Raw genomic sequence first — 13,795 nt, 5'->3', positions numbered from 1 at the left:
GTAGTAATGGTGACTTTATCGATAAATTACTGCATTAAGTCACTGTGTTACTTTCACGAGTTTTCTACAATGGCTAGAGATTTCCAAAGCAATGGGGAAAACCCCAAGGACATACTGGACCGTCTAGGGAGCACAGGGCAGAGATTTCCTTATTCAGCAAGGCTTATCAGCCTAACATTGACTTCGTCAAGCCAACAATCTACCTCTGTAGCACGCCCACCTCTGCTCCTGATTCAGGAGGATTTCTTGGCTCAGGGAGTACAATATTGTCCACACTACTCTGCAGCTGAACAAAGCATCTCTGTTGAACTGAAGCAGGAGATAGCTCAGATGTTTAGGGGTGCTTAGGCATTACTGCCCTAAAAGTTAATTTGGACAGGGCTCCCCAGTGGAAGAGGCTTTTTTACACGTATGAAGTACGGTGCTACTTATTAGCATCTTACTGAAGTGACTGTTACATTTTGGGGAACATGCACCTCACCCCCACTCATCAGTGCTTTTATGTGACAAGTGCCTTCTGGATCTGCCTCAGTCTTCCAACACAGGGAGCCAATCATATCCCAAGGGTGACTCCTCCAAAGTCGAGGAGCCCCATGGGAACAAATGAAACCTGCTCTTTGGAAGCAGCATAAGAATAAAGAGACATAAGGAAAAAAACATGAGCTTGCATTTCTACATGACCTATCGGTTAAGATTACTAGATGCCCACGTTCCATTTCAGACTGATCAAAACTCCCCTCTTAAAAAAAGATTTGCTGTAGTGCTGGGAAACTGCCCTGAGATCTCACCAGCTGACCTTCCTTTCACCTGTTGTAGAAGCAGTCTGAAACACACTGTAAATCTCTGCTCACAGGAATGCAAATGTCCAAGTTATTACTGACAGCATAGCCTGCTGTGGCCTTGTGTTAGCCATGGTTCACATGGTATTTGTCAGAGCTCTTGGAGCCTGTGGAGTTAATAGTATTTTCGATGTATAAGAATTTAGCCTGCTTAACTTACTCCTTAGTACAATATACCATGGCTTCCTATGAAAGGCAGGTATGCATAATTCATATTAGGCTAGGCCAGAAGGGTTTATTTCACCGCAAAGTTTGAGACAGTGGACCTGTCCTTTCTTAGAGAGCTTACAGTGCTCGCTGCATAACAAACGGGTTGTCAGGTTGGTCCCTCAAGGCAAGAACTTAAGCCAGAAGAGGAAGCCCCCAGGGCTGACATGAGGAAGCAGGAAGCATTCGGCTCCTGCCCTCACCAGACTCTGGAGCCAGGAGGCCCCAAGAGCCTGGATGCGGACAGACAGCTGCTTCAGTGGGGAGAGGAGTAGCTCCATCTCTAATAGCACACAGTTGTGTCTCCCACAGCAGCCACACAACAATAAAAGGTGAATTTGCAGAACGTATTCACCAACGCTATTTTAAACATCAATTTAGGGATTATAATTCCAAGGTCTACTTCGACTAGCTGACAGGAGTCAGAGTACTGCCTCTCCATTTTGCCCTAGGGCTTTTAAATGAGTTAGCAAGTGGGATTTGTAAGCACCCTTCTCATGCTTATGTACCTAGCCCATACACTGTAGTCCCAAACAAAGACAGCACTAACTGCCAGGTTTTGTTGCGGAACCTACTCTCAGCCAAGTCTATTTTGCTTCCCTTTATGTACACAGTGAGACATTTTCTTTTCTCTCCACTGCACAAAACCATCATTACCACTTGCAATTACAGTACCTCGACTAAAAGCCTCAGTGGGCTCAGATCATGTGCTGTTCTCTCAGTCCTCTAAGCATGTTTTCTCCAGGTCAACACAGGGACGCAGCTAAAGTCCCACTGTTATGCTTCCAAATACGAACGCAGGATTTTGGTCTCCAGAGCAAAGTTGTCAGCCTAGCACCTTCCCTCGCCACTGCTTTCATTTAGCAGTGCTTAAAAAATGTATACTTAAAAACAAAGTTCAGTCGTCTAAGGAAAGTCTTTTCTTAATTAGCCCTCAAATCAAAAAGGGAGGAAAATGAAGGAAAAGTGTAAAGCAATTTAATGTTGTTAAGTGAATTCCCTGGGACCTTTTTATAGACCTTTCCCCGGTCTTTTTTTTTTTTTTTTTTTTTTTCCTGAAACCACCAAGACAACAGCCGCTTTGGGCCAGCTGGACTGGAGAGTGCTGTCTGCAAAGAACTACATTGGGACTGCCAGTTCATTTCTCCCTGACTGCACTGATTTATACCAACGCCTGGTCAAGGACTAGACCCTCAATCAATTTTAACAGACCCTTGTCCCTTTAACAATCAGATTTTGAGCAGGAACCGTTCTTAGACCCTGGATGTCTCTATGGTAACACAACAAGAACGTTTTGTTCTAACAGCGTTGAGCGCATATTGAAAAGCACAGTTAAGATATTTGGAAGTGGAGAGTTCAGATCAGCCAATTCTGAAGCCTTGTGAGAAAAATGATTATGTAAATTAAACTCCTAAAGGTGAATGAAAATGCATGTTTTCAACAACACTATGGTTATGGTTTGAGAAATGAGGTCTCAGCAAGGTACCTACCATGCATTGCTTAGCAGTAAAAAAATAAAAACAAACTAACTAACAAAAAAAAAAAACCCAAAACCCCACACCAATTGCCTTACTTTTTTCTTTATCTTAGCAAAAAGGTCTGGGACAGAATGGGTCACACTGTCAACAGCCTTTTCTCTTTGGGGACTGTGGCTGCAGCACAGCAGAGACTGCATACAGCCTCTGCACACAGAAGTCAAGTCCCCAGGAATCTTAACAGGGTCTGTCGCACATTAAGCAAAGGAAAATAAAGAGGGAAAAGGATAGAAGCAGCCAGAACGGCTCCAAGTTCCCATCCCACACTTGACTAACAGACGCAGTTATTTCTAACATCCGTTTGTCTCCCACCCTTGGAGGATAACTGTATCTCACATTTGTCCCGAGAGCCATCTGACTTGCAGGTGGTGGCACTGTGTTGTGTCTCTCGCTTGCTGATTGCCCCAGAAAGAAGCACAAGAGGAGCTTAGTCTGCTGCAATATTGCAGGTTTGGGGGGCAGGAGAACATGTTTCACAAGAGACAGCAGAAGACAGAGCCCAAGGAGTTATTACTTATTTCAGTCATTGTTTCTTCTTGATTTTTTTTCATGGCTATCACTCACCTGCTGAGTGCTGCCCTTGCACTCAGATTCTTGTTACAGGCAAGAAGGGAATGGACCTTATATGAAAAGCCAAGAATTTATTGTCAGTGTAACTGAAATCTCACCAGTCTAATCAAATAAATGCTATTAGTGCAGTTCTAATTATTACAGAAAAGATGTTTTTCAAAAGATTATTAGATGGAAAAAGTCTCAGTCTCATAATACAGTTAAAACTGTTTTACAGACACTTCCTGGCATATACCCCTTCTTTCTCTTTGCTGGGAGAAGCCTGCTGCTGACAGCTTCTTCCTCCTCTCTCTAATGTCCATTTGGAGCTATTTTATACATCTTCTAACAGGGTTTTACATCTTGCTCTTCCTTACTCAGTCTTCAATTCCACATTACACCCAAAAACTGTATTATATGTGGAGAGTTTTACCCAGGTTAGATTTTGGGTTTTTTTCTCTCTGCTATCCCTAAAACTGATTTTACCCAATTCTCAGGTCTGCATTTCTTCACCTGATCACCAGTGAGTTGTTTATAGACCTGGGGTCTCTGACCTTATGCTACCCTCCCCCTCTCATCATCCCACGCTTGCCCTCTACACTGCATGCTGCATCCCCTCTTTCAAGGCCGCTGTTATCACACCAGGCCTGTATTTCTCTGTGCTATATCAGTATGCTGGGGTCATAACCACTTCATTCGACACAGAAGAACAATGAGTTAGCACTATCTATTTAAAAATTATGGCCATATCACATGACTGTACAAAGATAAGCAAAAGTAAAACAGATTAGGCAATAGCCACCTGATCCTCAGAAAAAAAAATGCTGTTACAGCTAAATAAGCTAGAATAAAGCTCCAGGCACGCCAAGACACCTTAAGACAAAGCCTGACAAGTCCCCAGGCCTTGCAGGTAGTATGACGCCTGTGGCCTGTCACCAACAACGCTACACTGCATTTAGCAAGCCACTAGGCCACCCCGTGCAGGAACAGGGAGGGTATGACCTCCCCCAAGGCTGCAGTTTCAAAAACAGGGGGTTCCAAAAGACATGAGGTAGCAGCAACATGCAGCCTGGTGTTGGTCAGCCAGAAAGAGCATATTCTGCTGGGAGGAACACTTAGTCCTTCATACCCAGTTGGAGAATTACGGAGGATCAGTTTTTTTGGAAATCGATTGGAGTTCTCAGATCTGTAGCACAGATTCAACTCAATTTAGCTAAAGCCCTTAATAATAAATTCACTTTTTTCTTAGTCTGCATGTTCTTCAAAGGCATGCACTGGACCAAGCTATGGGAGGGCCTCATTACTAGTTGGTCCTTAGGGTACAACTGTAATACGAATTTGAAATAAATCTGAGAAATCCTAGTTACCATCTCCAGTATAATTGTACCCAGACACCTCTAAAACAGGAGCTTTTGCACAGTTCAGGTCCAAGTTTTTCAACTGAATTTTTAACAAAAGTGCTTTTCTTGATACTGAGTCTTATGGATTCCTACTGAATCATGCTTACCAACTCAAGTTTTCTCAAAAGTAGCATGCACCAATTTAGTTTAACAACTTAAAACGTATGCATGGACAGACAAGGCCTAACTGACTTTCCTAGACTTTCCTAACTGTATGAAAGAGAATACCTTTATTACAGTCTGAGCACTGGGTTTGCACTTCTGTATAACGTTAAGTTTGGGCACCTCGTATGGACTCCTGAGCCCACCTCCAGCGGCTCAGAGCAGCTTTTCCTGAAGTATCCTCCCCCACCTGTCTCAGTTTAACATGCACAAATTTCTTCTGAGTATAGAAATGTCAGCAGCTCCAGTTACCAGGGATACTATGTTCTAAAATGGTTTCAAGGAGCTGTAATCTCCAAGGATGAATCCTTCTCCTGAAAGAGAACAAAGCAGCTGTGTTTCTCTAGGAAGGCAAAGGCAAGCAGGTACACACCGTATTTTTCATAAGCATCTCATAAAATGGACCTTGATGCTGTGAAGAGACAGGAGCACAGTCCTTATCTCAGCTGCACCACAGGGAGCCCAAAGCCACAGAGCTGATCTTGACCCTCCTTGGATGAACAACACTTATTAATTCTTTCCTTCTTAGCCCCATTCCTCATTGTTCACATGTTGCTAGCAAAATCAGAGGACCGTGCAATGATGCATAAGTGCTGTTGGATTCAAAATTTCAAGCCTTCCCCAGTGGACCGAGTACATTCAGCAAGTAACATGCAGTCAAGGGCCAGAATATGCCTTGGCCTGCAGCCCAATAAATGAATACTTAAGGAGCTGGCATCTCACTACCACACAAATATAGCACTGCAGTCTTCTCTGCTCATTACCAATCTAGTCTGAAATACCGGGGAACACTACAAGAAAACAGACACCTGGCAGAGATGCTAAGTTATTTCCCTGCATACTGATTTATGCAGCGATACTTCCTAAATAACTAACAAGGGGAGCACAAGCTGTGCAGTGAACAGCAGCCCAGAGGTGTGAGGTGAAGGTAGACAGCAGAGCTCTCACAGCAGCCTCGCAAGTGCTACAGGTGCACAGCAGCAGTGTCTCAGCATTGGCTTGAGTACAGTGACAGCAACAGCGGGGTTGACTCACATCCACCTAGCAGTCCCGGGGATGAGGGAAGATGTTACTAGCTCCCACCAGAGCGTAGAGGGCAGCAGTTTAGTCTAAGCCTGCTTTCACTGGCTGCTCTCCCTAGGCTGCTGGGCTTTGAGAGACGGGCACACAGCAATGGCAGCTATTGCCCTCGCAGGAGCCAGGAGAAGCCAGGAACTCCAGCAAAGGGCAGGGGACACGACTTGAACCATTCTAGCTCATTTTACTCAACTCCTCCACCACGCCCATAATGCGGCATAGTGCCTGTTTCCGATTGAGACGGGCTGCTTCCTTTACAAGTACGTTCACCTTATTTTCTATAGCCCTGTGCTACAGTTTCAGCTTGCTAGAAGGAAGGAACCCACACATTCCTCACGAGCAAAACTTCAGTGTCTGGCGCCCCTGGCACCCAAAAAACATCATCTACAGCATCACCAGACATCCACGTTTGCAATGCTTCTGCTGTCCTCTTAAATAGCCTTCCTTAGGTTATCTGTTCTCATAACCAAACCTGGTCTCCACAAGGGAATGGCTGCAAAGACAGAACCTGGGATATCTATGGAAATAGAGTCCAGAATTCACTAAGCCTGAAAATTCTAATTTTCTAATATTTTACCACTGAGCAGCAGTAGCTTCCAAAATAGTTGCAACATTTTTCAGGTGCTCTTTCTCACACTGAATGATTATTTCTGTTTGTACAGCGCCAAGCACATCAGGGCTGACATTCAGGTGTGGTACTCCAAGACTCTACCACTGTAGAAATGAAGAATACTTCTGTGATATGCCTAATTGGAGGTGTGATCCAGGCTATAAATTATACAGCCCTATCAAAACTGAATTAATCATGTACCTTGCACCAGCTCAGCTGTATTCTACCCATTAATCCATCCTTCACTGAGATGTATTCTAGTGTTACAAATAACTCATCAGTTTCAAAGGCATTTCTCCCAAAACTATCCCCACTCAGGACAGACGAGATTCAGATTCTGCCTTGGGCAGAATGCTTTTCTAGGCATAAAAACCCCATACAACAAAAACCCTCTCATCTTTGATGTCTGATGGTCATGAAGGGATAGAAATGGGAGCTTCATGCTATTAGAGAAGGGCAATTCCCAGCTGCACAATGGGGACACGTCCTGAAAAGACTCAGGATTTTAATGCTATGATGTTTTTGTGCATAGAAATGCATTTGAGTCATTTTTAAAGAGTTGCACAGCTAATTTCCTTTGAGCTCTGCACAGTTGGATTCATTGGAATGGAGGCTACTGTGTTCACAGTGGTAGTATTGTTGTAGTTGTGAAGGCTTTAGGCTGTAGATGAGACAAGGTTTGTAGGGACAGGAATTATATTTTTATTAGATCAGCCAAGAGATGGAAAAATCAGACAATCTTTTGGGCACACAAAGCCTTTTTCAGGACCCAAAAAAGTCTCCAGATTTGAACATTAGGGAGCAGGAGAAGGTAGAATTGTTCCAGTAAACATTTTAAGCTAACTAAAATATTTCAGTTTTTTTGCAACAGCAATTGGCATGTGATGGGCTAAAAAGTTATCAGAACTCCTTCAGGATGAGCCACATAAATGAGTCACACTGCAGGACATGCAAGGAACAACTCCACCCCCAACATATGCCAAAAAGGCTTATGCTGCCACACAACTCATTCTCATCCACACACCACACCCAAGGCTTCCCTCTCTAGTTGAAACCCTGGGATCTGAGGGTCACTCTTGGCTGGGAGAACAATGGTTATTCTCAAAGGAAATTTTTCTGTTGGAGCTGATTCTGGGGTGGGTTGTTTTTTTTGTTTTTTGGTTTTTTTTTTGCTATTTCTAAAAAAATAAATGCAACAAGTGATGTCCTGAAGGGAAGTATTATGGATTTAGGAAGGTGGAAATGATGTCAAAGTAGCAGAACGTCACAGCTTCATTTGGGACTAAGCCAACATCCCAGGACTACAAGCCCTGTTTTTTATAGTGTTTAGGAAACACACAACACACACAATTTCATGTTTCTCCAAAAGAGGGCAAGCTCAGCACTCCCTAACCTTTTGGGAGAAGCCCCAGGTCAGTTCTGGCAAGAAGAAGAGCAGCACTTGGTACAGAAATTATGTGCCTTCGGGAGGGGAAGACAAGAAGAATTAGATTGGGACGATCATGTATTAAATGTATCCACAGGGAACCCGAGCCGGAAGTTTTCTGGCCTCTTCCAAATACAAGATGTTAACATTCCCTATTAGCTTTGCATCTCTTGGGCTATATAGGCCTCTTACACCACAAACGAGGAAGGAAACGCTCAAAGTCAAAATCACCTTTGACCTGAATTGAACACTAGGACGCCCACTGGAGACATGCAAAGGCATTGGCATAAGTCACCTCCCCTGGTGCTCCAGATACTGCAGAACATTTTCAGGTTGACTGTGAAAACATACCCTGAACTCAGAGCTCTGCAGACACCCACCAAATGACACAAATTTGGTATGCCAAAGCAGTACACTGAAATGGGGCAGAGCAGAGTCCCCGTAAACTAACCCAGAGGAAAAGCACTTGCTTACCCGTTTGCAGAGGCAGATAGCACAGAGAAACTTGCCTGGGATGGAGCTGTACAGCAGAATCTCATCAGAGAAGTAAAAACATGATTTTTCCTGTTGCACATTAAGCAGGCCCACTAACACCAGGGATGACCCAACACAATTCCGCGGTTAGCCCTGTATTGTAATCATAGCCATCAGCAAAGCTGCAAATAAAGACTTTCTAAGCTTTGTCACTTGCTTCTGTTAGCAGCATTTCTTCATTTAGCTCTCACAAGTTTCCTAGCAACATCCTTGCATGCACATTAACACCTATTAGTTCTTGCACAGACACCTGTGGAAGTTAGCTGCGGTGAAGGGCTGCAAAAGCATTGCTTTCACATCGACTCTCAGGGAAAATCAGTTTGCTTCAGGAAACAATCTGTTTCAAGGCAGCAAAGGCTGCCAACACATTCATGACACATTCATGAAACCATGGAGCTCTTAATGAAGGGAGAACCTGTTGCATCCAATTTCAGGAGACAGCTGATTTGGGAATCTCGTTATTGGCAGTTTCTGCATAAGAAGGCAGTGGGTACCCTCCCTCTGCAGCTTTCAGAGAGGGCAACTGTCAATACATAGAATAATCATCTGAAAAGTATATAAAGAAGGCAGAGTAGCCTGACAGGCAGACATTGGACACAGGGTCAAAAGGAGCAATAATTCAGTTTTACGTGACCTATGTCAAATCCTCTCTGTCTCTATTATTGATTGCTAGATCTGGCAGCTGGATACAACCCTTATTTTCCACTGCCTGAGGCAGTGGCTTTCTATCCCAAACCAGCTAACGAACTGATTCACCAGGAACAGCTCTCCTTCCCTCCTATTGCCTTGGTGAACCCATCACGGGGGAAGAACTTATCCTGGCAGGCTAGAGGGGTTAAAACTTCACGCTTCATACACCAGCAGTCTCTGCACATCAGGGAGATGAGGATTCACCACGTGCCCAGAGCAAAATCTCAGTAACCAGCAGGAATGAGAAACTCCTCTTTGTAAAATCTCGGTTGCTGGAGTGACATGCAGACAAATAACACCCCGGGCTGGGGCAGGGCAGAAGTTTCACCAAGTTCCTCATACCGCTGATGTATAACAGTACCTCCTAGGAGCAGCAGATCAGCAGCATTCACCTGCCATGTTTACCATGTGAATAATACGGAGCTGTGTAACTGGCCTGGACTGAAATCACTTGGAGGCTCCTAGACAAACCAGCAGTTGAGACCCACCCCCAGCGTGATCAAGACAGCAGCCTGGAGGTCACTAAACTCCCAGTCCTCCTCACCTTGTGACTGACTTGTGCTCCGTTTCCCTTCTCTGTAGGCGTAATCTGAACCTTAATTTTTCACTTGGCTGGAAAACGTTCTGGAGCACACTTTGAGGCCCAAGTGCACCCCCATGTTTCTCCTTGCTGAAGCTTCATGCGGGAAGGATGTGTATGGTGCACACCTTAGGGAGAGCACTTTGCATTTGAGGCAAAGGCAGCGTTGTATTGCCTGTTGTCTAAAAGTGGGTTGCAAGAAACATCCTGAATTGCTGCTCTCTTTCAAAAGGAGTTTCCAGCTGCAGAAGAAGCTAATGCCAGTGTGCAGAGATCCTCCAGATTTGAGGGGAAGCCGGTGCCTTACAGGCTGTGCCCAGCGGCAGGGAACTGGAGCAAAGCCACGGCTGAGAAGAGTGTATCTCTCCAATTAATGCTCTTGGCCTGCCTGTTGACAAAAGCAGCAAGAGGATTTGTAATGCCTAAGCTTATCATCGTCAGGCTTTGAGAAAATCCCTTTCCAAGAAACCATGTAAATAAGTAAAGTTTTACAAGTTAACAGACTCTCCTAATTGAAGTAACCCTTGTAAATTAATAACATTGAAGCAAATGTGCAAAGACTCTGCTGACTTTTTGGAAGAAGTCTAATAAGGCCCAGGTTTACTAAAGAGCCCACAGGAGCTGGTCACCAAATCTTATCATAATGTGGTGAGACACTAATGATAGCTTCTAGAGGTTTATTCAGGAATATGGTTAAAAGGGCATGGGAACCTCCAGCAGACCTGCCCTCCTGGCCTAGCTGGGTGCTAGTCCTTTCACTTCTACTCTGCAGCCCAACAGTGCATGGGGAGGGGGGCATCTCTCCTTCCTTTGAGGAGTTCCTGCAGTACAACAGTGGAAAACCACCCTCATAGCATTTTTCAGAGCTAACGCCTCTAAATCTCAGGGTGTCTCTGCATGTCACAGTTTTTGCTTAGGCCTTCGCATCTCACAAAGAACCTCTCCACCCTGAGCAAAGGCACTGGAGAGTTTAAAATCAGCTGTCAAAACATGAAAAAAATGCTTGGTTTCTGTTGTCATGTTCATTATATCTTTTGCTGTGCCTTCCCCCGTTCCAGCCATTACCAGTTTGGTCTCCCAGAGGAGAAAGTGTGGCTGGTGAATAATGTGGAATGAATATACTTTTTTTTTCTTTTTTATGAACTTTGTCTTTCTCTGCTCATGGACATTGACAGTAGCTCCTACTACTTGATTCATATTGCTGGACTCTGTTGGGCCATCCACACTCTATTGATTTTGACTTTAATTTTGAACATTCATACTCTTTTTGTCATGTTGCTTAGAGCTTACCTACCCATAAAATTGCACTGGCATTATACACACTTACTGAAAGCCCCACCCTTCCTTCCCAAGCACTCTATAGGACTGAAAACAGCTCATGATGATCCAAGTTCAGTCAGTAAGGAAATTATGAACTAAAAGGAAATCTAAGGCACTTTTATACTGGCATGAGATTGCTTAGAGAGAATACACTGTTTTAACTAACCCAGAGCAGAGCTGCGTGTGAGAAAGGCCCTAGGCTTTGGAGAGGTGTCCTCTTTCAGATTCAGCCATGGCAGTGGAAAAGCAAATGCACCTCAGCTTGTTCTCACTTCCCCTGCCAGAACGTAGAGCCTACACAGCACTGCTGGGAGAGCAGTTCATGGGAGCCTCCCCAAATTCGAGTTATGGAAAAATCAAACAGATCAGTTGGAGCCATCAAAATGGTTGATGTGAGCTAACCTAGGTGATCTTTCCTGACTCAAACTAGGGAACAAAACTCATACAAACAGGTTCTCTGGCAGATTGGCAGGGCCAGTAGCTTCCAACAAGGTGGCAGTGACAAGCATGGTGGTGTAGCCATCTTTTCCATCAGTACAGCTACATCTGCTCACCTGCTGAGGTTTGGGATAAAGGAAAGTGGCATCACCTTCTACCAAAAACTGTATGAATGCCAACACAGCAAACACCATGCTTGCAGTAGTGGCCTGGGGTGTCTAGCGCAACAGCTGTGAAGAGAAGGATCAGGGCTTCTATATGCAAGGCCTAGCCCTTGAGCAATGTAGGTTAGACTGAGGGGTGAGATGTGTGGGACAGTGACCCCACCAGCTGCTTCACGTAGGCCAAATCACTGAGCCAGGCTGGCTGCTGCGCTCAAGCAGGCAGAGAGTGTGTAGGGCAATAGGACAAAGGCTTGTAGACGCATAGGACAAGCAAGGAGGAATGCTTCCTCCCACCAACAGTGGTTGCTCCAGCTCTTCTCTTCTTCCATGCCAGAAGAGTCCTCATCTCCTGTCTCAGTCCTTCATCCCTGAAGAAGTCAGTTTTGCTGATATGGCTGAGAAGCCCCAAGATAACTCTGCAAATACAGATGGGATCCTGAGCTCTGAGGATTTCCGCATCTCACCTGCTCTGCTGCAAATTAATCTGAAACGCAAGGCACACCCAGTTCAAGAGCCCCAAAGGGCTCAGCATGCGCTTATGTTAAAATGCCCTCAACTTGCTAAACTGTGGGCAGTTTTGGTCAGTGTAACACACCTCCTTTGTGTCCCAGCTGGACTGCAAGGCTGCGGCTTCTATAACGCCATACATTTGTGCTGACCTCGGACTCATGCTATCTGATTCTCACATGAGCTTCAATGCTTTTGATTATAACTTTGACACAACATAGGTTACCACTTCAGTGGACTCTGTAGTTCACCCAGGCAGGGATTCAGATAGAGAAAGAAAACAGAATCTTTTCAAGACAGGAAAGATCGGAAATAACCCCTCTCAGTCCCACAATAAGAAACGCTTGATGCAAGATGCTTGGTGCCCTGGCTCCCCACTGCCCGTCTCCCCCTCCCTCAGGGGTTCCCAGGTAAGCACTGTGTGCTTTCCCATGCACAAAATGGCAAAGTCGGAGAAAAGCAGAAGCACTGTGTGGCAGCACCACGATGCAGCCCCAGCTCATTCAGTGGTGCCACGTGCCCAGCGAGAGCAGAGGCAGAGGTGCATTCCCACCTAATGCACTGGGATCAGCATCACACAAATGCACAGCCCCATTCACACTGGGCTGCCTGAGGCTGCTCACCACGCTCACAGTTATTGAAGCTCTCCCGGCAAGACAAAGGCTTCTTCGTCATTAGGATACAGTGATGTCTACCTGGTTTCCTTACCTCTTTCTGTAAACTCCCTGAAAACTCCTCATCCAGGGAACAGGCAACCCTGCTGTGACCACACACAGCCAGGGTTTTGTACAGCCTGACAACATTCAACCTGGCAGAGCAGCATCTCTGGAAAAGAGTAGAGTGCAAGAGGGAATTGAGCAGACGTGGGATCAGGGACTGATCTCTGCATCCTGTTTCTGAACCTTTCCCCTCTTACACCTTGGCTGTGTGCAATAAGGTTCAGATCAAGCCCAAAGTAGGGCAGGACAGCTTGGTCCTACAGATCAGGCCATACAACAGATAGCACCAGTCTTTGCTCTGGATGCAACTCAGGTTAGGACACGGCAGAGGGAGCGTGAAAGGTGCTGGGGTCTTTCCTGTGGATGCGGGGGGGGACACATTTCCCAAGGCCATGGGCCTGCTCTGCCCACAGAGGCCACAGTTGTCTCAAGGACGAGAGGTGCAGGCCACCCTTACACCTGCAGAGAGACAAGACAGGATGGGAAACAGCTAGGGGAGAGCTGCAGGGACAGTGTGGAGAGCTGAGCATTTTACTGGCACAGAGAGGCCAGGCAGCACTGACTGCTGCTGATCAGTGGGGTTGACCCTTCGGACAGCAAGAGCTACGGTCAATACCCAGCTTTCCCATGCACACATAGGTGCAGTGGGCAAGAGACCATGACTACTTTGTTGCCTCCAGCAGCCTCCTGCCCTAGGTAACCCTGTGCCTAGAAAGACCCCCAAAGAAAAAGCTGGTATAGCGCACAGAGGCCTAAGTGCGCACAACAGCTATTGCCATCACAGCTACCAAAGCCAGTAAAGCCTTTTGCAGCTGAATTGCAGACAGGAAGGGTGGCATGTCCCTCACAAAGCTATCCTTCATTTTCCTTCCTTCTCTGGTTTGCCTGGCCACGCTTCTCAATGAGTTCCTGACCTCTCCCCTGCTTCTCAGATGCGACACAACTCATAACCTGTTCCCTTGAAGAGTCACCACGTGGCACTCCTGCACTGAGCCCAGGACCGACAGCAACACTGCGACCTCAAATGCCTGCAACAGG

The 13,795-nt window shown here is 45.7% G+C and overlaps 1 protein-coding gene across 2 annotated transcripts in view; it reads right to left on the bottom strand.

The window, feature by feature from the left end:
• The window catches only part of IGSF11 (immunoglobulin superfamily member 11), a 144,831-nt gene that overhangs the window by 117,371 nt on the left and 13,665 nt on the right, over window positions 1–13,795 (bottom strand). Inside the window, exon 1 of one of the 2 annotated variants that reach the window (XM_009675278.2) lies at window positions 8,280–8,296. The exons of the other annotated variant lie outside the window; for it this stretch is intronic. The gene's annotated coding sequence lies outside the window, so the exon portion shown is untranslated. Of the gene's footprint in view, window positions 1–8,279; window positions 8,297–13,795 lie in introns of those variants that run through there. 2 annotated transcript variants of the gene reach the window in all.

Source organism: Struthio camelus, chromosome 1, assembly GCF_040807025.1.
Source record: "Struthio camelus isolate bStrCam1 chromosome 1, bStrCam1.hap1, whole genome shotgun sequence".
Classification (NCBI taxonomy): domain Eukaryota; kingdom Metazoa; phylum Chordata; class Aves; order Struthioniformes; family Struthionidae; genus Struthio; species Struthio camelus.
This window is presented reverse-complemented; position numbering and strand designations above follow the sequence as displayed.